We start from the raw sequence: 25,300 nt of genomic DNA on the forward strand, positions 1-25,300 counted from the left end.
ATTAGTAGGGCATGGTTGATGGTGCTGATGTTCTGAAATGCTCTAAGAGTTACAAAGCATCAACACCACCATCTTCTTCCAGTCTGTGTCAATCGATACTGGTGGCACAACTACCATGTTACTGTGGCCTGGTGTAAATCCTGTTTAGAAGAGATGAAACAAAACATTTCAATCAACCAATTTCTGCAATCAGATGAAGATTAGTCTTTATAGTTATGTGCCTAAGTACAAGTAGTTTGCCTAGGTGCAAGACTTAAATATGGAATGGGTCAATACGCCTTGAAGGTAGATGTATTACTAGATTCTGGATCCCTTCTTCTTTCTATCAGTTCCCATGTCATGATGTTTATTTTGTCACAAACATACAACATCCTAATATTAAGAACACATGGTTGTAAACTGTTATTGATATTGATATGGATATATATTCGGAAAGCGCAACGAATGCCCAAGGGCGTCTTGGCACTGACGTTTGTAAGGAACTGTACTGTGGTATTAATTTTAATAAAAGCTAAAGAGGGAAAGTGAAGAGCCAGGATTTGAGATGCTTCCTGAAAATGCTCAAATTTGACGGATATCTCAGATGCCATGGCAACCAATTCCAAAATAGGCAAGCCGAGTTGACAAAGCTCCTCCCACCCCAAGATACTTTGTTAGTTTTTGGGGCAGTCACTTTTTGGAAACTGCGGAGTGCAGACATCTATTAGGGGTATACCACAAGAATGCTTTCTTTAGCTACTCAGGGCCAGTGCCATGGAGAGCTGTGTGCGTGCTATAAGTTTATATAACATAACATAACAATGCTTTAAAGGATTTTCTCTTTTTTACTGGGAGCCAATGAAGCTCCCAACTGACAACAAAAATATGTACCTACTGGATATTTTTTAGATCCCTCAATTTCTGCTTCTCTTGTGCTACTATTAAATTAATACATATAATATATTTCCTGAACTTTTGGACTCCTATAATTCTAATTTTTAGGGATTTCCCCTCACTGGTGATGCACTTCTGTAAGGTATCAGTACTACAATCCTTTCCTGGATTCTCTTGTTTGACCTACTGCCCCCATTTTGTGTATTTTGACCTCACATATGTTTTATATGCCCATTGACATCATTCGACAATCCACAATAGGAAACTCCATTTGTGTTTTTGTTGATCCACCAGCAGATTACTAGACTATCTTGGTCAAAGTTACACCTAAAGTGTCCACAGCAACAGAATGATGTATGATTACTGTCCTCTTACCGCTTATTTGGATTCTCGTGCTGGTGGCATCTGATTGGATGCATTTTCACCTTACAGAAACTCTATGAGCCTGGATGCATTCTATCAGGACCCCTTCTCCACAGGTCACCTCCATATGAATCGGCAGGTCCATAAGTTACATTCGGGGCAATACTAATACTAAGACACTAAGGCTCACTTCATTTTAGATTCTTAATTAGGGAGTAGTGTGAGTGTGCATTTGAAGTCCTCGAACACATGCGGGGGAGATATGTGTAAGTAATTGAAGTTATTTTAAGATTATTTTTCCCAGGCGCCTCCCCACAATCTTTTGGAACAGTTAACCACTAACCGTCATGGTAAAATATATTCCGTCTCCCATAAGTGTCGAATTTGTTAAACAAATAAGGGCCAGGCCCAGAGAATTTCTTAGGAGCCTGACACCTTTTGTTACCGAATGCCAGAGTTGCCAAATAGCATACATACAAGGGGTTTCAATAATCCCATTTCATCAACTTGTCTGTTCAGATGTAAGTCACATTGTGCTTCCGCCCATCAAAGCAAACAGCCTGGGGTAATGGATCTGCCAACTACATCCTGCTGTGTCCTGCACCTTAAGTGAAAGGAGTTTACCTAATCACATGAGGCATAGCCTCATGACAAGGGGTGTACATCCCTGCCAGGGCTGTTGTGCCTTGGTTTCTAAGTCGCTCCTGTATTTGTACATTATTATATTTTTTGTCACGTTTATTAAAGTATTGTACATATCTTCAAGGCACAAAAATCCCTGCCAAGGCCAGACGCATTGGCTTCGCCAAAGCAGGTTAATAAAATGCTATTGTAACGAAGAATTCCCCTTCCCCTCAAATTAATATTCCCTCTAACTATCTTTGTGTGGAAATTAGGAGCAGGGGAAGTTGTATATTTTTTTGCACCCATAGCACCTATGCATCTAACAAGAACTATGGGCTGCATGCTTGATAAATGTGGGCTGGGGTTTGTATCAAAATCGTACCTCAGGTAAGCACCAGTGTAAAAATACTTGCTCGAGCAGCTTGAAGATATATAACTATATATAAATCTATATACATATATATATATATATATATATATATATATATATATTCACTTAAAAAAACATAGGTTTCAGGCCTTATATAGTTAGGAATTAGCATTTTAAAAACCTTGCAAATTCACTTAAAAAACCATAGGTTTCAGGCCTTATATAGTTAGGAATTAGCATTTAAAAAACCATTGAAATTGCTCTTATATAGATAGTTGTACTAACTATATTTCGCGCACTCGCAATCCACTGCTGATGATGTCACATATTACATCATTCATGACATGGTCAGTGACATCACTGATGACATCACTGATGACATCTCAAATTACATCACTGATGACATCACTGATGACATCATCCAGTGACTGTGTGTTTCTGTAAAGTTTAAATATATTTTACATATTGAAGAATGAGTGGATGTATAAGTGTCTGGATGAAGGATTTAGTAGGTGTGTGACTGACTGTATGAGTGAGTGATTAAATGTGTCTTACTCAATGCATGGGTTAGTGACTAAGCTGTCTGAATGTGTGCATCAGTATGTCTGTTGTTGTGTAAGCTGCTGCATGTGTTGATCAGTAGCTATATGAGTGGCTATATGGGTTATTGATTGGTTGCCCAAGTATTTGAATGGGAGACTGAGTGTGTGTGTGGGTGGCTGGGAGGTGTGTGACTCTGTGCATGGATGTGTGAGCAGTTGATTCACTAGGTGTATGAGTTCAAGAGTGCATGTAGAAACAGCTATATGGGCGGTTGACTGTGTGCATGGGTGTGTTGGTGAGTGAATGGATATCTCAGTGATACATGTCCAAGTAAGTACATATGTAAAACACAGTGCATGTGAGAGTTGGCATATATAAATGACTATACATGAGAGCTAGTGAATGTGCGAGTGGCTGTATGGATCATTGTGTACTTGTATCAGTGATTGTATAAGAGAGTAAGTATGTGTTAGTATATGTTTGAATAAGTAAGGCGTTGTGTGTATAACTGTATAGTTGAGGAAATGGAAGTGTGATTGATTCTTTGCATGGCTGACTAGTGTGTGAGTAACTCCATGGATGAGTGGCAGTGTGTGAGTGTCTGTATATGTGTATGAGTGCATATGATAGTGTTGTATTGATGAGTGACTGTATGTATGAGTGATTCTATGGGTGAATGAGTGAATGTGTGTGTGTAGACCTAGGAATCAGTGAGTGCGTATGTAGTAACTGGTATTGGTGTGTCAATGGTTTCAAGTATGGTAGTCTGTATTTAACACTGGGTGTATCAAAGGTTATATTAGAGTGTGAGGAGGTGCATCATATTATCACATGAATGATATCATCAGTGATGTCATCAGTGATGTCATCAGTGATGTAATTTGAGATGTCATCAGTGATGTCACTGACCATGTCATGAATGATGTAATATGTGACATCATCAGCAATGGATTGCGGGTGCGCCAAATATAGTTAGTACAACTAACTATATTGGAGCAATTTCAATGGTTTTTTAAATGCTAATTCCTAACTATATAAGGCCTGAAACCTATGGTTTTTTAAGTGAATTTGCAAGGTTTTTTAAATGCTAATTCCTAACTATATAAGGCCTGAAACCTATGTTTTTTTCAGTGAATTTGCAAGGTTTTTTAAATGCTAATTCCTAACTATACCAGGCGTGAAACCTATATTTTTTTTCAATAAATTTCAAAGGTTTTGTAAATGCTAATTCTATTAGCGGATAACATTTATATATGTTATTATCCTTCTGGGACCACCTGAACAGCCATCTTGTTTCTCAGGAGAAGTGAGGCACAAGAGAGTACAAAACAAGAGTGGAAAACGCGAAAAGGGGGAAGGGTAGAGACCCCTGACCCCCTAGCCCTTCTCAGGGGGTCCCAGAAGGACCAACAAGTGCAAATTTCTTTTTTTAAATCGTGGGGTGCGCGTACACCGCGATTTTTCGATTTATTTATTTATTTATTTTGCCCTTGGGGGTCCTTTTGGGACCCCTGAGAAGGGCTAGAGGGTTGGGGGGTCTCTACCCTGCCCCCTTTTTGTGTTTTCCACTCTTGTTTTGGGCTCTCTTGTGCCTCAGTTCTCCTGAAAAACAAGATGGTGGCCAACACTTCCTGGTTTGGACAGTTTAGAATGTTGACAGTCGACTGCCAGCCAATCAGTGCATGTGAGAGTTGGCATATATAAATGACTATACATGAGAGCCAGTGAATGTGCGAGTGGCTGTATGGATCATTGTGTACTTGTATCAGTGATTGTATAAGAGAGTAAGTATGTGTTAGTATATGTTTGAATAAGTAAGGTGTTGTGTGTATAACTGTATAGTTGAGGAAATGGAAGTGTGATTGATTCTTTGCATGACTGACTAGGTGTGTGAGTAACTCCTTGGATCAATGGCAGTGTGTGAGTGTCTGTATAGGTGTATGAGTGCATATGATAGTGTTGTATTGATGAGTGACTGTATGCATGATTGATTCTATGGGTGAATGAGTGAATGTGTGTGTAGACCTAGGAATCAGCGAGTGCGTATGTAGTAACTGGTATTGGTGTGTCAATGGTTTCAAGAATGGTAGTCTGTATTTAACACTGGGTGTATCAAAGGTTATATTAGAGTGTGAGGAGGTGCATCGTATTATCGTATATGATGTCAAATGAGATGTCATCAGTGATGTCATCAGTGATGTCATTTGAGATGTTATCAGTGATGTCATCAGTATGTCACTGACCATGTCATGAATGATGTAATATGTGACATCATCAGCAGTGGATTGCGGGTGCGCGAAATATAGTTAGTACAACTAACTATATAGGAGCAATTTCAATGTTTTTTTAAATGCTAATTCCTAACTATATAAGGCCTGAAACCTATGGTTTTTTAAGTGAATTTGCAAGGTTCTCAAAATGCTAATTCCTAACTATATAAGGCCTGAAACCTATGGGTTTTTTAAGTGAATTTGCAAGGTTTTTTTAAATGCTAATTCCTAACTATATAAGGCCTGAAACCTCTGTTTTTTTAAGTAAATTTGCAAGGTTTTTTAAATGCTAATTCCTAACTATATCAGGCGTGAAACCTATATTTTTTTTCAATAAATTTCAAAGGTTTTGTAAATGCTAATTCTATTAGCGGATAACGTTTATATATGTTATTATCCTTCTGGGACCACCTGAGCAGCCATTTTGTTTCTCAGGAGAAGTGAGGCACAAGAGAGCACAAAACAAGAGTGGAAAACGCGAAAAGGGGGCAGGGTAGAGACTCCTGACCCCCTAGCCCTTCTCAGGGGGTCGCAGAAGGACCACCAAGTGCAATTATGTTTTTTTAAATCGTGGGGTACGCGCCCGGTATGCGTACCGTACACGTATTGTGCGCGTACCCCGCGATTTTTCCGTATTTTGTATTTATTTTTTTTGCCATTGGGGGTCCTTTTGGGACCCCCTGAGAAGGGCTAGAGGTTTGGGGGGTCTCTACCCTGCCCCCTTTTCGTGTTTTCCACTCTTGTTTTGGGCTCTCTTGTGCCTCAGTTCTCCTGAAAAACAAGATGGTGGCCAACTCCTCCTGGTTTGGACAGTTTAGAATGTTGACAGTTGACTGCCAGCCAATCAGAAACTCGCTCGCGCACGTAAGGGTACGCGCACGTACGCGTACGGTACGTGTACCGTACGCGTACGGTGCGCGTACGGTGAGCGCATATAGATATATAATTTGCTCAAATTCAATTTTCTCAACAACTACTGGAGGGATTTTCACCAGATATAGAAAAGGCACTACTGCATACCTGTCCCTACCATTTTGCCAAGTTTGGTAAAATTCCGTTCAGCCGTTCAGGCTGTAGCCGTGTCTAAAGGTCCCATAGAAAATGCCGTTTGAAAAATTTCAAATTCAACTTTCTCAAGAACTACTGGAGGGATTCTCACCAAACATAGCAAAGGCACATCTGCATACCAGGCCCTGCCATTTTGGCAAGTTTGGTGTAATTCCATTCAGCCGTTCGGGCTGTAGCCATGTCTAAAGGTCCCTATGGAAATTACCATGGGAAAAAACATTTTGGGACCCCCCTTTCGGCCCCCGCTAGATGAATCCCCCCGAAACTTTCAGGGAAGGAGCGGAGCGGAGCTGGCCAAAATTCTGAAAAATGACACGCAGATTCCTAAATCGGCGCCAAAGTTATTCCCAATAGAATGTTGAGCGCATATAGATATATAATTTGCTCAAATTCAATTTTCTCAACAACTAATGGAGGGATTTTTACCAAATATAGAAAAGGTACTACTGCATACCTGTTCCTACCATTTTGCTAAGTTTGGTGTAATTCCGTTCAGCCGTTCGGGCTGTAGTCGTGTCCAAAGGTCCCATAGAAAATGCCATTTTAAAAATTTCAAATTCAATTTTCTCAAAAACTATTGGAGGGATTGACACCAAACATACAAAAGGCACTGCTGCATACCTGTCCCTACCATTTTGCCAAATCTGGTGTAATTCGTTCAGCCGTTCGAGCTGTAGCCGTGTCAGAATGTCCCTATGGAAATTAACATGGGGAAAACACGTTTTGGGACCCCCTATTTTTTCTCGGCCCCCGCTTGACGAATCCCCCCGAAACTTTCAGGGAAGGGGCGGAGCGGAAAGAGGCAAATTTAAGGAAAAGTACAAACAGATCCCTCAATCGGCGCCAAAGTTATTCCCAATAGAATGTTCGGAATTTCCTATGGTAACTGGGTCCTAACTATATATACCTACTGGCGACCGCCAGTAGGTAATATATATATATATATTACCTACTGGCGGTCGCCAGTAGGTATATATAGTTAGGATTTTTTCTCTATGGGTTTTTTGAAAATTCTATGTCTAATAACTTTGGCGTTTGTGGACGGAATTGGCTGAAATTTTCAGGAAAATGGCACATTTTGTTTCTGAGCAGCCCTTGAAAATTTGGGGGGGGTTCGTCCAGTGGGGGCCGAGAAAAAAGGGGGGTCCCAAAACGTGTTTTTAACATTGAGTTTTCCATAGGGCGGTTGGCCTCACTTTTAGCCCGAACGGCTGAATGGATTTGCACGAAACTTGGCAAAATTGTAGGGACTGGTAGCCCGATGTGCCTTTTGTAGGTCTCAATATATGTGCTCCAGTGGATTTTGAGAAATTAACGTTTAAAAAAAGATATATATCTGTAACAGCGGACCGGTTAGCGCTCTGGTTCGCGGACTTTTCGCGCAACGGAGCTTTGTGAAGCGAAGCTGATTGGTTCTCCGGCGTCTGTCAACATTCCAAACAGTCCGTAGCGGCCGCCATCTTGTCTCTCGGTAGGATCGAGAGACAAGAGGAGGTCAAAACAAAGGGGGAAATAACTATAAGGGGGCATAGTAGATCCTCGCTGACCCCCTAGGTTTGATGTGGAGGTTTTAAAAGGGCCCCGCGGGGAAAAAAAAAATAATAAAAATAATAATTGAACGGCTGAATGGATTTGCACGAAACTTGGCAAAATATTAGGGACTGGTAGCCCGATGTGCCTTTGCTAGGTCTCAATATATGTGCTCCAGTGGATTTTGAGAAATTAACGTTCAAAAAAAGATATATATCTGTAACAGCGCTCCGCTTCGCGTAACGGAGGTTTGCGAAGCTGATTGGTCATTCTGTCACTGGGCTATAGTTGGGCTACATCTGGCTGATATTTGGGCTACATTTGTTTTTTTGTGTGTCTGGCGGCCATCTTTGGGCTACATTGGGCTACATTGGGCTTCATTGGGCTACATTCGGCTAATTAGCAAATAGCTCATCGCAAACTAGGAATGGTAAAGAATCGCTATTTATTCCTTAAAGTTCGCTATTTAGGAAATGCAAATAACTTTGATGATACATATGGCGGTTCATCTCTAACAAGATAAGAAGCATAGGGATAGATTTATGATGACTGGCGCATCACCAGGGATGTGTTAGTCATTCTGTGCCGCTGTTCCGTCACCTATGGTGTGCTGCATTTACAATGCGGCGCATCACGGGGCAAAAACAGCACAGATGCGTGATGTATCTGTGCCGTAAAGGTGGCGCATTGCTGGAGTTGTATCGCAAGTGTGATGAAGGTCCAGCAAGGGTCGGGGGTGCCCCTGTCGCAGGGTTTCTGTTCTCACACAGAACTGTGGACAGAGGATTGGAACCTCGGCGAATTAGGGTGTCCCAAAACTCACGTTAGTAATCAAAAACTATTTAGCAAGCTAGGTACAGTGTCACATTGGATATAACAAACTCTCAATGTTTAGACAATCCAGAATATGAACTTATAGTACCTCAGGATACGTGGAACTCATGAACAGTCGGTCGTTATATATTTCTTAGAAACCAGAACATGGAGTTAAGAAGAACACATGTGTATTTGAAATGTTTATTTACTAATGCCGTCTTCTCAGGCGTAGTACCTTAGATAATAAAAGTACACATATTATCAGTAGCAAAATTACCAGCATAGTTACTAGTACATAAAAAGTGAATGGTGATAGTATGTTAACATGCTGTAAATGAATAAGAGTTAGCAACACTTATAAGCAGCCGCGGGCCGTGGAGGGAGTTACGGTGAGGCAGGGAGGCGGGGAGGGGGAGAAGCAGGGTGGAGAATACAAGTACACATATTATCAGTAGCAAAATTACCAGCATAGTTACTAGTACATAAAAAGCGAATGGTGACAGTATGTTAACATGCTGTAAATGAATAAGAGTTAGCAACACTTATAAGCAGCCGCGGGCCGTGGATGGAGTTACGGTGGGGCAGGGAGGCGGGGAGGGGGAGGGGCAAGGTAGAGAGGGCTCCACCCTGCTTCTCCCCCTCCCCGCCTCCCTGCCTCACCGTAACTCCCTCCACGGCCCGCGGCTGCTTATATCTCACCCTCCCTAATACACATATTATATTATTTGCTAAGAAGGTCTCTTTGTGTTGGTTTAGGGCGTGCCCATACTTTAGTGTCTTAGATTTGAAGGAATCACATCAGCATACACCAGCTCTCTCTTCATGTGAACCGCATCAACTGTTGTGTATGTGTGTTCGGCAAAGCAATATAAAACCCGCCTCATGCCCAGAATTGGCAGAAGTTGCACTTATGTTATGAGTATGAAGTCGTGGAGATCAGACCTCATAACAATTCTGTACCGTGTTGTTCTTGAAACTTTAGCACTCGCTGTACAGATATAGTTTAACAAGTAAAGCAGATAGTAGACCAATAACATATTATTCTCATGTAAACCACGATGAACTACTAGGTGGAAAGCTAAAGCAACAACTAAATGTCGTGTGCAGAAGTTGCAAAAAAGGAAAAATGGCGTTTAAACCGGTAATGAGCCCATGCTAACTTAACACGGTGTAAAGATATCCAGGACCTAGATGACACCTCCTCATGATCCGGAAACGAACTGAATAAGATAATAGAAGTGCCATCTCATGAGAGCAGATTGCAAGTTTATATGTGGACGGTCCGCAAGGTAAAGCATTAAAAACTAGGAAAATTCAATGCTAAAGAAAAATAAAACAGCCAAGTACTTTATCGAGTCTTAAGCCAATAGGCAAGGTAAATAATAAAAACTTGACAATTAAGTCAATGAATTGTCAATGAAATGCTAGTACTCAGCATATGAAACATGAAAAAGGTCTATGACATAACTGTGTATGCAAAATAAGCTGCAACAGCCTCCAACAGGAAGTCACCGTCTTCATCCGAAAACAGTTCAGCCATCCAATTTAAAAGCGGAAAAGAACATACGTGCTCTCCCAGCACCGGATCCTCTATCACCATCAGAGGACAGCTCGGTGGGTTTTCAAGAAAGCTGTGTTCCAAGAAAGACTGTGCTGCCGCCAGTAAATTCCAGGGACCAAGTAGTCCATGCATCAATGCCACAGCCATAATCCTTTCGCCAGGACAAATCAACTCGTGAGTAATGATAGGAGTCATCAGCTGATTAAAGTCGACGTCAGGAGAAACCGGTCTGCAGAGACACAAATCAATGGCCCAATCGAAATCACAGGTCAGGCAGTGAAATACAGGCTGGACACAGGTGAAGTAGGAGAACCGAAAAGATAATCCATATGCCGTGCTTAATATCGCCAACGGCATTGTGCCATAATATTCTAGCATGCGATTGCGGAACAGTGTCAGCAGCTGCAGGGTCGGAGGTTGCATAGGAGGGACATCCATATTTAAAAATGTAAAAAAGCACAAGAGCGTCCGCTGGTAATGCAAGTAAAAATGCAATCCACGAACCAGAGTGGAGAAAATGGAATGAAAGGGAGCAGGGATGACTCCAAAGATTTTCTCAAATGAAGTCACGAGACCACTGGTAACAACTTTAAAAAAGTGTGCCAGGGATTTTGTGGAGGATGCGTTAAAGATAGTCGGAAACATGTTGCTGAAATTGAAAGGCAAACCTGTGTACGGGTGTTCGCTATGTGAAGTACGAAAGTTTCACGGGCCGAACTCAAGGCCACCTCTCTCTGAGACAAAAGAGCTCTTATTCTTGTCATGCCGTTGAAACGTGTCCCAAGGTTGGTATTTGTGGCCAGATTGAAAACTCCCTATGTTCATGTGTGGGAGGAAATAGAACATTTCTGCAGCAAATAACCCGTTCACTTACTGTTACGATAAAAGGAATACTTTTAATTAACTCAGAACAATCTTCATTATTGAGCATCAAATAACTACCATTTTCCAACAACTTGAACGTGGGGATGATAGCAGGAACTGGCGTGCCTTGCATCACGCAAGCCATATTTGGTCGGTGTTTGTTGCATGAATCGTGTAACTGTATGTGCCTACACATTAGTGAATGATCTGGCGTCTCAGTGCATTCCTCTCCATTCAGATAAACTTCTTGATCATCTTTGAAACATCTGTATGTGTATGGAAGCGACCAGACCTCATGAACAAAAGCACTACCTAAAGGTTCATAAAGACCTATTGGTATATATTTCATACAATTTGAAAACTTATATAAAGCAAAAGGCAGCGTTATTAAACCGTCGATAAGGCATGTTGCCAAAAAACCCGCAATCCTCTGCTGATGATGTCACTGAGCATGTCATGAATGATGTAATATGTGACATCATCAGTAGTGGATTATGGGTAATAGTATCTCTAGTTTACTCCCCTATAGCTGTCTTTCTTTTAACATAAGTGTGTGTTTCCTTCCCTTATACTTACTGTTTTTGGTTCGCTTCCAGTTCGCGTACCAGCGAGCGAACTAGGAAGCGAACTAAGAGAAATAGAGGTTGGCACAGTTCCAAATATTGTACCAATTTTTTAATAACGGGGAGGTAGTTCTGAAAAGAACTTTTTTTTTTATTTTTCTGAACATTTTTTTACTGTAAGGTTCCCGATTCGCGAAGCGGGAACGAAGAAAAAAAAATATTTAAAAAAATAATTATTCATAAACATATAAAATATATTTTTGGATTTAAAGAAGAATAAATTTTACAGCTACAGATATTAGCTGTTAAAAAACCAATGAAATTCACTGAAAAAACCATAGGTTATAGACCATATATAGTTAGGAATTAGCATTTACAAAACCTTGAAAATTCACTGAAAAAACCATAGGTTATAGACCATATATAGTTAGGAATTAGCATTTACTAAACCTTATTTTACTCACACAAAACCATTGAAATTCCATATATAGTTAGTTGCACTAACTATATATCGCGCACCCGCAATCCACTGCTGATGATGTCACATATTACATCATTCATGACATGGTCAGTGACATCACTGATGACATCACTGATGACATCTCAAATGACATCACTGATGACATCACTGATGACATCTCATTTGACATCAATGACCACATCACTGATGATATCATTCATGTGACAATACAATGCATCTCCTCACATTTTAATATAACCTCTGTTTCACCCAGTGTTAAAAAGAGAGTATAATTTTTGAAACCATTGACACACCAATACTAGTTACTACATACGCACTCACTGATTGCTACGTCTACACACACCTTCACTCATTCACCCATACAATCATTCATACATACAATCACTCATCTTTACAACACTATCATATGCACTCATACACCTATACAGACACTCACAGTCTGCCACGCATCCATGGAGTTACTCACACACCTAGTCAGTCCTGTAAAGAATCAATGACACTTCCATTTTCTTGTCTATACAGTTAAACATAGAGCACCTTACATTTTCAAACATATACTAACACATACTTACCTTCTTATACAATCATTGATACAAGTACAGATTGATCTGCACAGAGTCACACACCTCCCAGCTAGCCACACACACACTCAGTCTCCCATACAAATACTTGGGCAATCAATCAATAACCCATATAGTTACTCATATAGCTACTGATCAACACATGCAGCAGTTTACAGAACAACAGACATAATGATGCACAAATTAAGACAGTTTAGTCACTAACCCATGCAGTCAGTGAGACACATTTAATCACTCACTCATACAGTCAGTCATGCACCTACTAAATCCTTCGTCCAGACACTTACACATCCACTCATTCTTCAATATGTAAGACATATTTAAACTTTATAGAAACAAAAAATCACTGGATGTTGTTATCAGTGATGTCATCAGTGATGTCATTTGAGATGTCATCAGTGATGTCATCAGTGATGTCACTGACCATGTCATGAATGATGTAATATGTGACATCATCAGCAGTGGATTGCGGGTGCGCGATATATAGTTAGTGCAACTAACTATATATGGAATTTCAATGGTTTTGTGTGAGTAAAATAAGGTTTAGTAAATGCTAATTCCTAACTATATATGGTCTATAACCTATGGTTTTTTCAGTGAATTTTCAAGGTTTTGTAAATGCTAATTCCTAACTATATATGGTCTATAACCTATGGTTTTTTCAGTGAATATATATATATATATATATATATATATATATATATATATATATATATATATATATATATATTACCTACTGGCAGTTGCCAGTAGGTAGTTATAGTTAGGACCTAGTTTCCATTGGAAATCCGCAACATTCTATTGGGAATAACTTTGGTGCCGGTTGATGAATCTTTGCGAATTTTTCAAAGAAGATGGCCAGCTCTGCTCCGCTCTGCTCCGCTCCTTCCTTGAAACTTTTGGGGGGATTCGTCAAGTGGGGGCTGGGAAAAAAGGGGGGTCCCAAAACGTGTTTTCCCCATGTTATTTTCCATAGGACGATTAGACACGGCTACAGCTCGAACTGCTGAGCGGAATTACAAGAAATTTGGCAAAATGGTAGAGTCTGATTCGCAGAAAATAAAAAAAAATATATATATATTTCTAGAAGCGCGCACCGTGCGTGCACCCGTGCACGCACCGTGCGTGTATTGGGTGTGCGAGAGCGGAATTCTGATTTGCTGTTAGACGTCTGTCAACATTCCAATCGGTGGAAACCAGGAAGTGTTGGCCGCCATTTTGTCACTACGAGGCAGAAAAGAGCCGAAAACAAAAGTGGAGAACGTGAAAAGGGGACAGGGTAGAGACTCCCTGACCCCCTACGCCTTCTCAGGGGGTCCCTGAAGGACCCGAAGGCCAAAAAAAAAGTATTATTTTTTTTTAAAAATCGTGAGGTGCACGCACCCTCGAGGCAGAAGAGAGTCAAAAACAAAATGGAGAACGTGAAAAGGGGGCAGGGTAGAGACTCCCTGACCCCCTAGGCCTTCTCAGGGGGTCCCCGAAGGACCCTGAAGGGCAAAAAAACATTTATTTATTTTTAAATCGCGAGGTGCACACCATTCCCATTTAGTTCCTGAACCCGGGGAGGGGAGGCAGTTGTAAGCTGTGGCGCAAATCCCAGTCAGTCAATGTCCTCAAGATTATTAAAGGGGACAAACCTATTAAACGTAGGAACAGTGTACTCATATGGCCCCTGAACTGATGGTACCTGGTTGCTAGTGACCATTGGTTTTGGTATCGGCCCATTGGCATGATATAAGAACCCCAGGGGTAGAATATTTATACTTCCCTCACTCAAATGCCATGAGCCAGCCCTATCTAATATTGTCTTGACTAGATAGGGAGACCCAAAATTGACGACCACACAACCACCTCTGCTTATTTTGTTAGAATTGCCTATCCAGGTGACCCTACGTGCCATCTTGTACCCCCTAAATAGCTGGCGCCCCAACCTTGTTTTGGAATCTATATAGTGGAGAGCCTTGTTCCTCAACGACTCCCAATTTTCCTCAATACCATATTGGAGGTGAGGTACATTGGTAAGAACAATGGAATAGGGTGTTGACTCTGGGGGTAAATTCAGGGTTTCATTGCATTGTTGACTATTCAAACCATCCGGTCTAGCCCTAGAATGAGAGGGACGCCCTTGTGTAACACCTCTACCAAGTGATGTTAAAGAATCTTGAGCCATTACATTGTCTACAGGATAATCATGGGATTCAACCACATTTGTACTAGCCAACACATTCACACTGCTTGATAAAGCAACAGGGACAATTGAAGCGCTAGGATTAGGGGCTAAAGCATTACTGGGACCAATTGAGCAGCTTGGGGTACTAACCAGTAAGTGGTGTTCAATATTGTTTAGTCTCTGGCTAATATTTAACAGCTTTGAAGCCAGATGATCAAACTTTGCGTCCAATAGTTCTTCAAACTTAGCAATAAGCCTTGCCTCTACGTCTCATGACAGCTCGCTAGGACAGGTTGGGGAGTTATTGAGTGTGAGGGATGTGATCTTAGAAATGCCAACCTCTTGGGCACCGCCTTTCTTCCCACGAGGAGGCCCTTTAGTTTTGGCCACTTTAGTAATCTGGTGCACTGTAGTTGGGAGCCCACCTGCCTTCCTCTTTTTAGATATAACTGGGGCTCGACCCTCGTTTTTTTTGGCCTGAGATTGACGCTGTTGGCGAGTTAACATCATATCTGGGGAAGAGATGGTAGAATTTTGATCACTCACTAGCGAAGGGGAACAGGGGGCAATTAACAACGGTAAGGATGGGCCGGAGGATGGACATAATGCTGGTTCCATTACCACACCCACTCCTACTTGCGAGGAAGTACCCACCGCCCCAGCTGATACTCTTCGGGGATCAATTGAAAGCCTTCTTTGGGTGAGCTCAATCTCCTTAATAAGTACAGACTCAGCTCTCAGGAGAAATGCATCCAGTGTACCTACTACCCCCTTTTAAATGGGCTTACTCATGATGAGCTAGGTGCTCCGAAGTTTTTAAGCATCTCTGGGCGCTGTAGAGTGACGCTGTCAATGGGCGTCACGCGAGGCTGCTCGGAACTGCAGTCCTCGGTTCTCCGTCAGCCAGCCCCCAGCTGCGATGCCGTAGAATCAAGCCCGAGCCCGGTAAGCCCGTATCCATGGAGCAGGGAGTGTGCTAGGTGCCCAACAGCAAAGTTCAATAATGTCCCGCGCTGCGGGAGGTGCTCCGAAGTTTTTAAGCGCCTCTGGGCACTGTAGAGTGACGCTGTCAATGCGTGTCATGCGAGGCTGCTGGGAACTGCAGTCCTCGGTTCTCCGTCAGTCAGCCCCCAGCTGCGATGCCGTAGAAGCAAGCCCGAGCCCGGTAAGCCCATATCCAGGGAGCAGGGAGTGTGCTAGGTGCCCAACAGCAAAGTTCAATAACGAGCATATGCACTTTAGCACTGGTCAGCAGTGGTAAAGTGCCCAGAGTCATTAAACCAAAAAAAACATGTCAGAGAGAATATTGGAGGAAGGCAAAAAGTTCAGGGATGACCCTGCCAAGAGGGCCAAGTCCAACAGGCTCACTAGCAAGAGTCAATCTTAGGCTCACTAGCAAGAGTCAATCTTAGGCTCACTAGCAAGAGTCCATCTTAGGCTCACTAGCAAGAGTCAATCTTAGGCTCACTAGCAAGAGTCCATCTAAGGCTCACTAGCAAGAGTCCATCTAAGGCTCATTAGAAAGAGTCCATCTTAGGCTCACTACTAAGCGTCCACCCCAGGCTCACTAGCAAGCATCTATCTTAGGCTCACTAGCAAGAGTCAATCTTGGGCTCACTAGAAAGAGTCCATCTAAGGGTCACTAGCATGAGTTCATCTTAGGCTCACTACTAAGCGTCCATCTTAGGCTCACTAGCAAGCGTCTATCTTAGGCTCACTTGCAAGAGTTCATCTTAGGTTCAATAGCAAGCGTCCATCTTAGGCTCACTAGCAAGTGTCTAGCTTAGGCTCACCAGCAAGAGTCCATCTTGGGTTCAATAGCAAGCGTCCATCTTAAACTCATCTTGATTCACACTTGTAAAGGGGGACAGGATGGCAGGCTGCCTGGTGTGAGGGAAGAAGAACCTCATGGCCTAATTAGGGGCTCTGCCAAGACAGAAACGATAATGAAAACAATGGTCAATGGACCTTCCCAGAAGAATAAAGTGGAAATCATTAAATCGTGGCTAAATAAGGTAAAAATAGATATATAGGTGCATGAAGCACAACGGAAAGATTATCAGATGTAGTGTAAAGAGGTCTGATGCGTGAAGAACAATGTCACAATGTGAATATGTGAAAAGGGTAGACTGAAGCATTTATTACTTAATACTAAGCGGGCAGAAAGAAGTTACTTATGTTACATTATAACCATTTATTTAGCATATGCACATAGCAGCTTCTTTGTATGTAAAATCACATAACCTAATTATTAGAAATGGGATCCCCGGCTGGCCAAGGCTCGCACCAAAACCAGTCAGAGACCACCACTCCAATTCAGGGCAAGGGAGTTACACACCAAGATAACCCCTGCTCACCCCCTTGGTAACGTGCCACGAGCAGTAAGGCTAAACCCGGAGGCAATGTGAGTTAAGCGCTTGCGCGCGCACCCAGCAATAATACCCAAGGCCCACCACAAAGGAAACTCCACACAAGGTTATATATCAAAATAGCCTTTGTATTATACCAAAACACATTAGATAAAAACACACACTTTACAATGTGCCAACAGGCACGGGCAGAATTTACAGGGGATATGTACAAGACAGGGCCACCTGGACCACTGTCAGGAATATGCACTTGTAGATTTTATGATACTTGTAGACATTAGCACTTAGAACATAGAATATAATCACTTTAGCACCAAATAGAAAATAACACACACAGCCAGTAATCACTGGTAACAGGTAATTACCACCTACGCAACCCTAACCATCTTAGGAGAATATTACGCAGGGAACCAGGACCTCACTAGCAACACCCGTACTAGGAGAGAACAACCACCTAAGTATCACCATACATTTAGTGGTATAAGCATAGGAACATTACACAAGATGCATGACAACATTCAGAGGTGTAGGGAAAAACGCATGATACATAAACATACATTCAGCGGTGTAGCAAAGAACAATTGCGCAGAAATCACCTTAGGCCACAACCAGTGACTGTCCCAAATGTCAGGGGGGGGCCTAAACGTAGCAGCTGCCCACTAAGTGCTAGGCAGCTGAATCACCACGCGTTGGAGCCTTGTGGGCTCAAGAGCAAACTGTGGGGCAAGTGGGAGCCTTGGGGCCCCGAAGAACAAAGGTGCCCCATGAGCCCTCTTGGGCTCTTCACACAAAATGGCCCCACCGTTGGAGTCCCGCTCCTGGGGACTCGAAATCTAACAAATGCCCTCAGAGCCTCGCAGGCTCTAACCACGAAATGCGGCCTTTTCGAGCCTCTAAGTCTCGTAAAACAACTAGGCCCCTGAGCCTCTCTGGCTCGGAATAAACACTTGAGGCACTCTGTTGCCTCTCGGGGCTCGTCACCGAATCTGCCCCCAGAGCCCTTGTGGGCTCGAAATCACCATGTGCCCAGAAGCCTCGTGGGCTTTAAGAAATGCCCCAATCTTTGGAGTCCCCCACTGGGAACTCTGAAAGCAATGGCCCCTCTGTTGGAGCGCCGGGGCTCAGAAGAAATGCCCCTAGGAGCCTCGCTGGGCTCTAACACAAATGGCCTCTCTGGTTGGAGCGCCCCGCAACGGCGGGCCCGCTCAGAACTGGAGCCGGGTTGGGTTCGGCTACACTGTGGCACTTGCGGAGCCCCCACCAGCCCTCCTTACTCACCGGGCAGTTCCGGGGACTCCGCTCTCCTCAGTCAGCTTCTTCTTGGGTTGCCGGGGTGTCTCCTCCCTCCTTCCTCCAGCCGGACTTCCAAAATGGCGGCCTCGCCTGGGAAGGGGTCGTGAGAGTCCTGGTTGCCGGGCAACCCTCCGTCCAGGCTAGCACCCGGTAGGCTGGCGGGACAGCCAATGGCAGGGCGGCCCTGCAGACGAGCCCCCAGGCTCCGGGTCGCGCTGCTGAGGGCCGCGGGGTGATTCTTTTTGCAGCAATACGGGGTAGGCTCCTGTTCTAGATCATCAATAAAGCGAGGTGGAAACTAGCTTGGGGGGCACAAAACGGCACCAGGTCCTTGGCGGGGTGGGCACCCGTCAGGGGTCACCCAAGGGCAAAAGACACGGCAGTATGTGACATGGGCAGGCGCAAAAGTGAAAATAAAGCGCTCTCAACAGCGCTAGGGTCCCAAAAGTCCAGGGACCAGCACAAAGTCCTTCAGGAGGTGGGGGGGCAAGGCTGGGCCCAGAGCCAGCTCATCGGGTCCTCCTAGGCAGGGAGGCAATCCCCAGTGGCGGTCCTCTGGCACCCAGAAGCAGCCCCCCTCAGCAACAGGATCCAAAAAGAGAACATTTTGCAAGGGGACACAGCCCCTTTTTATACATTAAATCGCTTTGTCTCAGGGTGCAGGGTGGGGGCAAACCAGTCACAGCTGGTTTTGGAGCACTCTTGATGTGCTCAGCCACCCTTCCTATTCACTACTTAGGCTAGGGTCCTTAGACGCACCACAGGGGGTGGAGCAAATGTTGTGTGGGGAAAGCCCAGCCCTATTCAGGTCCCAGGTGCACCACTCCCTCACATCACACAAGCTAATCTCAACATTCACCACCGGGGCAGACCCATCATGACTCATGGAGCCAGGCTCACCAACCAGCTCCAGCCAATCACACGCCAGCACACTCACTGCACACGCACACCCATGTCTAGAAGTGGCACTTCCACACTAGACACATTCACGCCGCACACATCATTGCGCAGCATTCAATCCCACGAGTTCGCACATACCAAACTCAAGCCTGCACACCCCACGCATCAGGAACTACCAGGGACACATACATTCCCCATGCATTCCTATGGGAGGGCAGGCCTATCTCACCACACACACATGCACACGCACTCAGAGTGCGCACGCACTTTCCACTGGGACACAGTGAAAGCGCGCAGAAACCAAGAATCACCATCCCCAGGTCACATACAAAAGCAAAAAGTTCAGGGGTGAACCTGCCAGAAGGGCCAAGTCCAACACAACCCCCTTCCAGCCAAAACGCAGGGCAGACCAATCACCACCGTGATGGGCTTCCCTGCTTCGGGCGATAGAACATGGATGTGGGCACACAACTGCAGGGACACCCTCTTGTTCTACGCCACGGTGAACCCATTGGGTTCCTTCTAAAACCACTGTCTGGACCAACTGGGCTACCCCACTGGTACTCCCAAGCTGTCCGCGGCCAGGACCAGGCCCTAGGCCACCCAGGTGCCACAGGTCCTTGCTTATTCGCAGAGTAGGAGGAAGGAACCCCTGGCACATAGTAGCCATTTCCACTATTCCTATCTGCAAGACAGGGCTAGACTGCCACTGGTTCTCCAGCCTAGGGTCTACACCCCCAGGCGGACCAGGAGTCTCAGGGGAGGCTCTCCTCCCCCTACCTCTTCTTCTAGGGTTCCTCCACCTCCTGCGAGTGGTACCCTTAGAGCCCCATTCACCCAACCTAGGGTTTAACCCCTCAGGTTGCACCGGGTCAGAGGTGGGCTTTCCCACCCTCTGCACCCCCTTCCAGAGGTCTGTACCCTCCCAACTAGAGAGGTTCCCCTGGAAGATGAACCGGTCAGGACGCTGCTTACAGAAGTCCTACCCTTCAGGTCAGGCGGATCCTGAACCTGGCCTTCCAACCTCGGGTCTAGAACCTTTGGTGGAATAATTGCCTGGCACTCCAGGACTTATGGGGATTCACACACCATCCCCCTGAGGCTGACACATGACCCATGTGTCGTGTGACTGTCTGTCTGGCGCAGATCTCCCATCCCCTGTCCATCTGACAGTGCGCGAAGATCCCCCAGAACAGAAGTGGTATCACCCTGGTCACTACACGGGAACCTAGATCAACTGGGTAGTCCCTGACCCACTGTTTCTTCCACTGGGGAACTCATCCCCCAATCACTCCTCACTTCGGACAACTGTGCCCTCCCAACTGGAGTAGCACTGCCGGACACTGGAACCCCTGGAGCTCTAGTTACAGATGCTCTAGGTTCCCTAGACGGATGTATGACATTACAACGCATGCTTTTACTACGCATGCCTTTACATCGCAGGTTTTACAATGCATGTTGTTACAACACATAGCGTTAAGGGGTGCTGGATAATGAATAGTTTAATTTACTATTCCAACTCCATTCCCCATGGATAGTAGGGAAGGTGTTGGATAGTAAATTAAATCCATTCCCTATCCTAGAGCGCCCCCCAGCGCAATGCGTTGTAATGACATGCGTTGTAATAGTTGTGTCATAAAGGCACTGCTTGGTAAAAGTTGCGTTGAAAAGGATGTTTCCCTCCCTAGACACTAGGAGATCCTCCTCAAGTGGACTAACAGGACAGCCTAGGTCCCCAACCTGGTGTTCCCTCATGAAACCACCCAGGTTCTGAGATAGGGCTTCGGGCATTTGGGGACTCTCAGCCACCCACTGACTCCTGCTCCACTGAGCCAGGTAGTCAGCCTCTTCACCCCTTTCACTATACTGGGACCTAGCTGGGCTACACTGAGCCTCTTCCACCACGCTGGACTGGAAGATATCTGTACCACTACTGTTGGACTCACTCCCCAATGACTCTACAGAACCTCTGGCCCTTTCCCAGCGGTCTGCTTCCTCTGCAAGCGTCCAAGGACTAAAGTGTTCAGACTTCAACAGGTGCTGGCGCAACTCTGGACGACAAACACTGAGCAACTGCTCTTTGAGAAACATATTCACTACTCAGTCCCTCTCATCGTCCGAGTTAGCCGCCAGCCAATCCTCCAGTGCATCCGAACAGTCACCCACAAAACCCCCCCAATCCTGGTGAGACAGTTTCCTATTGCCCCTGAATTTCAACCTTAACTCCTCCTCTTGGGAACACGGTACCATACGTTGGGAACTGGGACGGGGACTACCTGCACTGAAGTCTAGATAGCTGCCACCACTGGACTCAACCCTCCCTGGAGAATACAGAAAATTATAACTGCGGTCAGGGGATAACCTACCCTCTAGGGCTATCTTCTCCCTGGCCAAGGCCCTTTCAGCCTCTGCAATCCTCTCCTGCATACCCAGGTGCGCTATCTCCTTGGCATGCTCTAACCTGAGCTTCTTCAAAGCCAGCTGGTGCTCCCTCTCTTCCCTCCTATCGTCCCACTCCTCTGGGGACAGGGACCGGGAAAGGGATGGAGCGCTGCCCCCTACACTGGACCCAGCAAGGGACTCCCTATCTATGGGGTCCTCACTATCTGCTGGCGTCCCTGTACTTTCATTTTCTTCCTCCTCTTCAGACTCTTCAGGGCTCCCTCAGACCCACCGCCCTCATGGTGTGAGACCTGGGCCCTGTCCTCACTGTGCTCACGTTCCCAGCCATCCTTCTGCCATTGGATTAGGTTACCCCTAAGTTGGGACTGGGTGTCTGACTCATTCACTGCAATGTCTCTCACTTCGCAAAAATCTCTCAACTCATGCATAAACAGACCCCGGACATTAAAAGCAGACTCCATCTTGGCAGGATGCTCACAGACACGTGCAACACAGGGGACTTAACTGTCAGAGCAGAAGCAAGAGTACAAAATTTACAAAGAATTCAGTGAGCTCCCTATCCCAGAGAACTCACACTCACTTGTCTAGTGCCACAAACCATTCATCCACACACAACCCCCCACCTCGTATTGGTAAGGCAGTTTCTACCACCCCTGATTTCTCAACCTGACCACACGTGACACAGGTACCAAACTCTGGGCGCAGGGCGGGGAACAAATGTACTGGACACTCTTTGAAAATGACACTCTTAGGAGAAGAAATAATGGAACTTCAAAAACAGTAATCACCCAAAATGTGATTTATCTAAAAATGCAGAGTTTTGTGGTGCAGCCAGTTGCTACTGCGGTACAACGCAAACGCAAATCCTTATCCTTTCCGCTGCCGCCAATGTTAGAAATGGGATCTCGGCTGGCCAAGGCTCGCGCCAAAACCAGTCAGAGACCACCACTCTAAGTCAGGGCAAGGGAGTTACACACCAAGATAACCCCTGCTCACCCCCTTGGTAACGTGCCACGAGCAGTAAGGCTAAACCCGGAGGCAATGTAAGTTAAGCGTTTGCGCGTGAACCCAGCAATAATACCCAAGGCCCACCACAAAGGAAACTCCACACAAGGTTATATATAAAAATAGCCTTTGTATTATACAAAACACATTAGATAAAAACACACAATTTACAATGTGCCAACAGGCACGGGCACAATTTACAGGGGATATGTACAAGACAGGGCCGCCTGGACTACTGTCAGGAATATGCACTTGTAGATTTTAGAATACTTGTAGACATTAGCACTTAGAACATAGAATATAATCACTTTAGCACAAAATAGAAAATAGAGCACACAGCCAGTAATCACTTTTAACAGGTAAGTACCACCTACGCAACCCTAACCATCTTAGGAGAATATTACGCAGGGAACCAGGACCTCACTAGCAACACCTGTACAAGGAGAGAACAACCACGTAAGTATCACCATACATTTAGGGGTATAAGCATAGGAACATTACACATGATGCATCACAACATTCAGAGGTGTAGGGAAAAACACATGATGCATAAACATACATTTAGCGGTGTAGCAACGAACAATTGCGCATAAATCATCTTAGGCCACAACCAGTGACTGTCCCAAATGTCAGTGGGGGGCCTAAACGTAGCAGCTGCCCACTAAGTGCTAGGCAGCTGAATCACCACGCGTTGGAGCCTCGTGGGCTCAAGAGCAAACTGTGGGGCAAGTGGGACCCTGGGCCCCGAAGAACAAAGGTGCCCCCTGAGCCCTCTTGGGCTCTTCACACAAAATGGCCCCACCATTGGAGTCCCGCTCCTGGGGACTCGAAATCTAACAAATGCCCCCAGAGCCTCGCAGGCTCTACCAATGAAATGCCGCCTTTAGAAGCCTCTCAGGCTCATAAAACAACTAGGCCCCTGAGCCTCTCTGGCTCGGAATAAACACTTGAGGCGCTCTGTAGCCTCTCGGGGCTCATCACCAAATCTGCCCCAGAGCCCTCGTGGGCTCGAAATCACCATGCGCCCAGAAGCCTCGTGGGCTTTAAGAAATGCCCCCGATCGTTGGAGTCCCCCACTGGGGACTCTGAAACCAATGGCCCCCCTGTTGGAGCACCGGGGCTCAGAAGAAATGCCCCTAGGAGCCTCGCTGGGCTCTAACACAAATGGGCTCTCTGGTTGGAGAGGCCCGCAACAGCGAGTCCGCTCAGACTGGAGCCGGGTTGGGACCGGCTACACTGTGGCACTCGTGGAGCACCCACCAGCCCTCTTTACTCACCGGGCAGTTCCGGGGACTCCGTTCTCCTCAGTCAGCTTCTTCTTGGGTTGCCGGGGTGTCTCCTCCCACCTTCCTCCGGCCGGACTTCCAAAATGGCGGCCTCGCTGGGGAAGGGGCCGCGAGAGTCCTGGTTGCCGGGCAACCCTCCGGCCAGGCTAGCACACGGTAGGCTGGCGGGACAGCCAATGGCAGGGCGGCCCTGCAGACGAGCCCCCAGGCTCCAGGTCACGCTGCTGAGGGCCGCGGGGTGATTCTTTTTGCAGCAATACGGGGTAGGCTCCTGTTCTAGATCATCAATAAAGCGAGGTGGAAACTAGCTTAGGGGGCACAAAACGGCACCAGGTCCCTGGCGGGGTGGGCACACATCAGGGGTCACCCAAGGGCAAAAGACACAGCAGTATGCGACATGGGCAGCCGCGAAAGTGAAAATAAAGCGCTCTCAAGCGCTAGGGTCCCAAAAGTCCAGGGACCAGTACAAAGTCCTTCAGGAGGTGGGGGGGGGCAAGGCTGGGCCCAGAGCCAGCTCATAGGGTCCTCCTAGGCAGGGAGGCAATCCCCAGTGGTGGTCCTCCTGGCGCCCAGCAGCAGCCCCCTCAGCAACAGGATCCAAAAAGAGAGCATTTTGCAAGGGGACACAGCCCCTTTTTATACATTAAATCCCTTTGTCTCAGGGTGCAGGGTGGGGGCAAACCAGTCGCAGCTGGTTTTGGAGCACTCCTGATGTGCTCAGCCACCCTTCCTATTCACTAGTTAGGCTAGGGTCATTAGATGCACCACAGGGGGTGGAGCAAGCATTGTGTGGGGAAAGCCCAGCCCTAAATTAGATACCCTCGAGAGGGTGGAAGGCGCACTCAATCTTAACGTGTCTCTACTTCCTTAACCTATTTGACCAAGGGTGCTACACTATATCAATGTGTTGGCTCCACATAATGTTGCAATTCAAACCGTGAACAGGATCAACCTGCTCTAGTGTGCACTGTGCCTGATGAACAAAACTGTTCACAATTTTTCAAAACAGTAATTAATTTCAATCACACAACTTATACCACGATATTGCTTTGTTCATATCGGTATTTACTCATTATATCATAACTTCAATTTGTGACTCAATCATATACATAATCATAAATCATTCAAATGTTGTATCATCACATAAGTTGACAATAGATATTTTTCATACAAGTATAACTACTAGTTTCAATACAAGAAATCTTTAATTTCTACATTAATGCCATCATAGCTGCTGAACCATATTTAATCTCTGGCCCAATGCATTTCGGAACGTGGGTTCCTTCCTCAGGGGCTGTGTTCTGTAAATAAAAGATTTCAATTACTATACACTTCTACAATCCTTACTTCATGCAATAAATCTAGTG

This window comes from Lissotriton helveticus, chromosome 7, assembly GCF_964261635.1.
Source record: "Lissotriton helveticus chromosome 7, aLisHel1.1, whole genome shotgun sequence".
In the NCBI taxonomy this organism is placed as follows: Eukaryota; Metazoa; Chordata; class Amphibia; order Caudata; family Salamandridae; genus Lissotriton; species Lissotriton helveticus.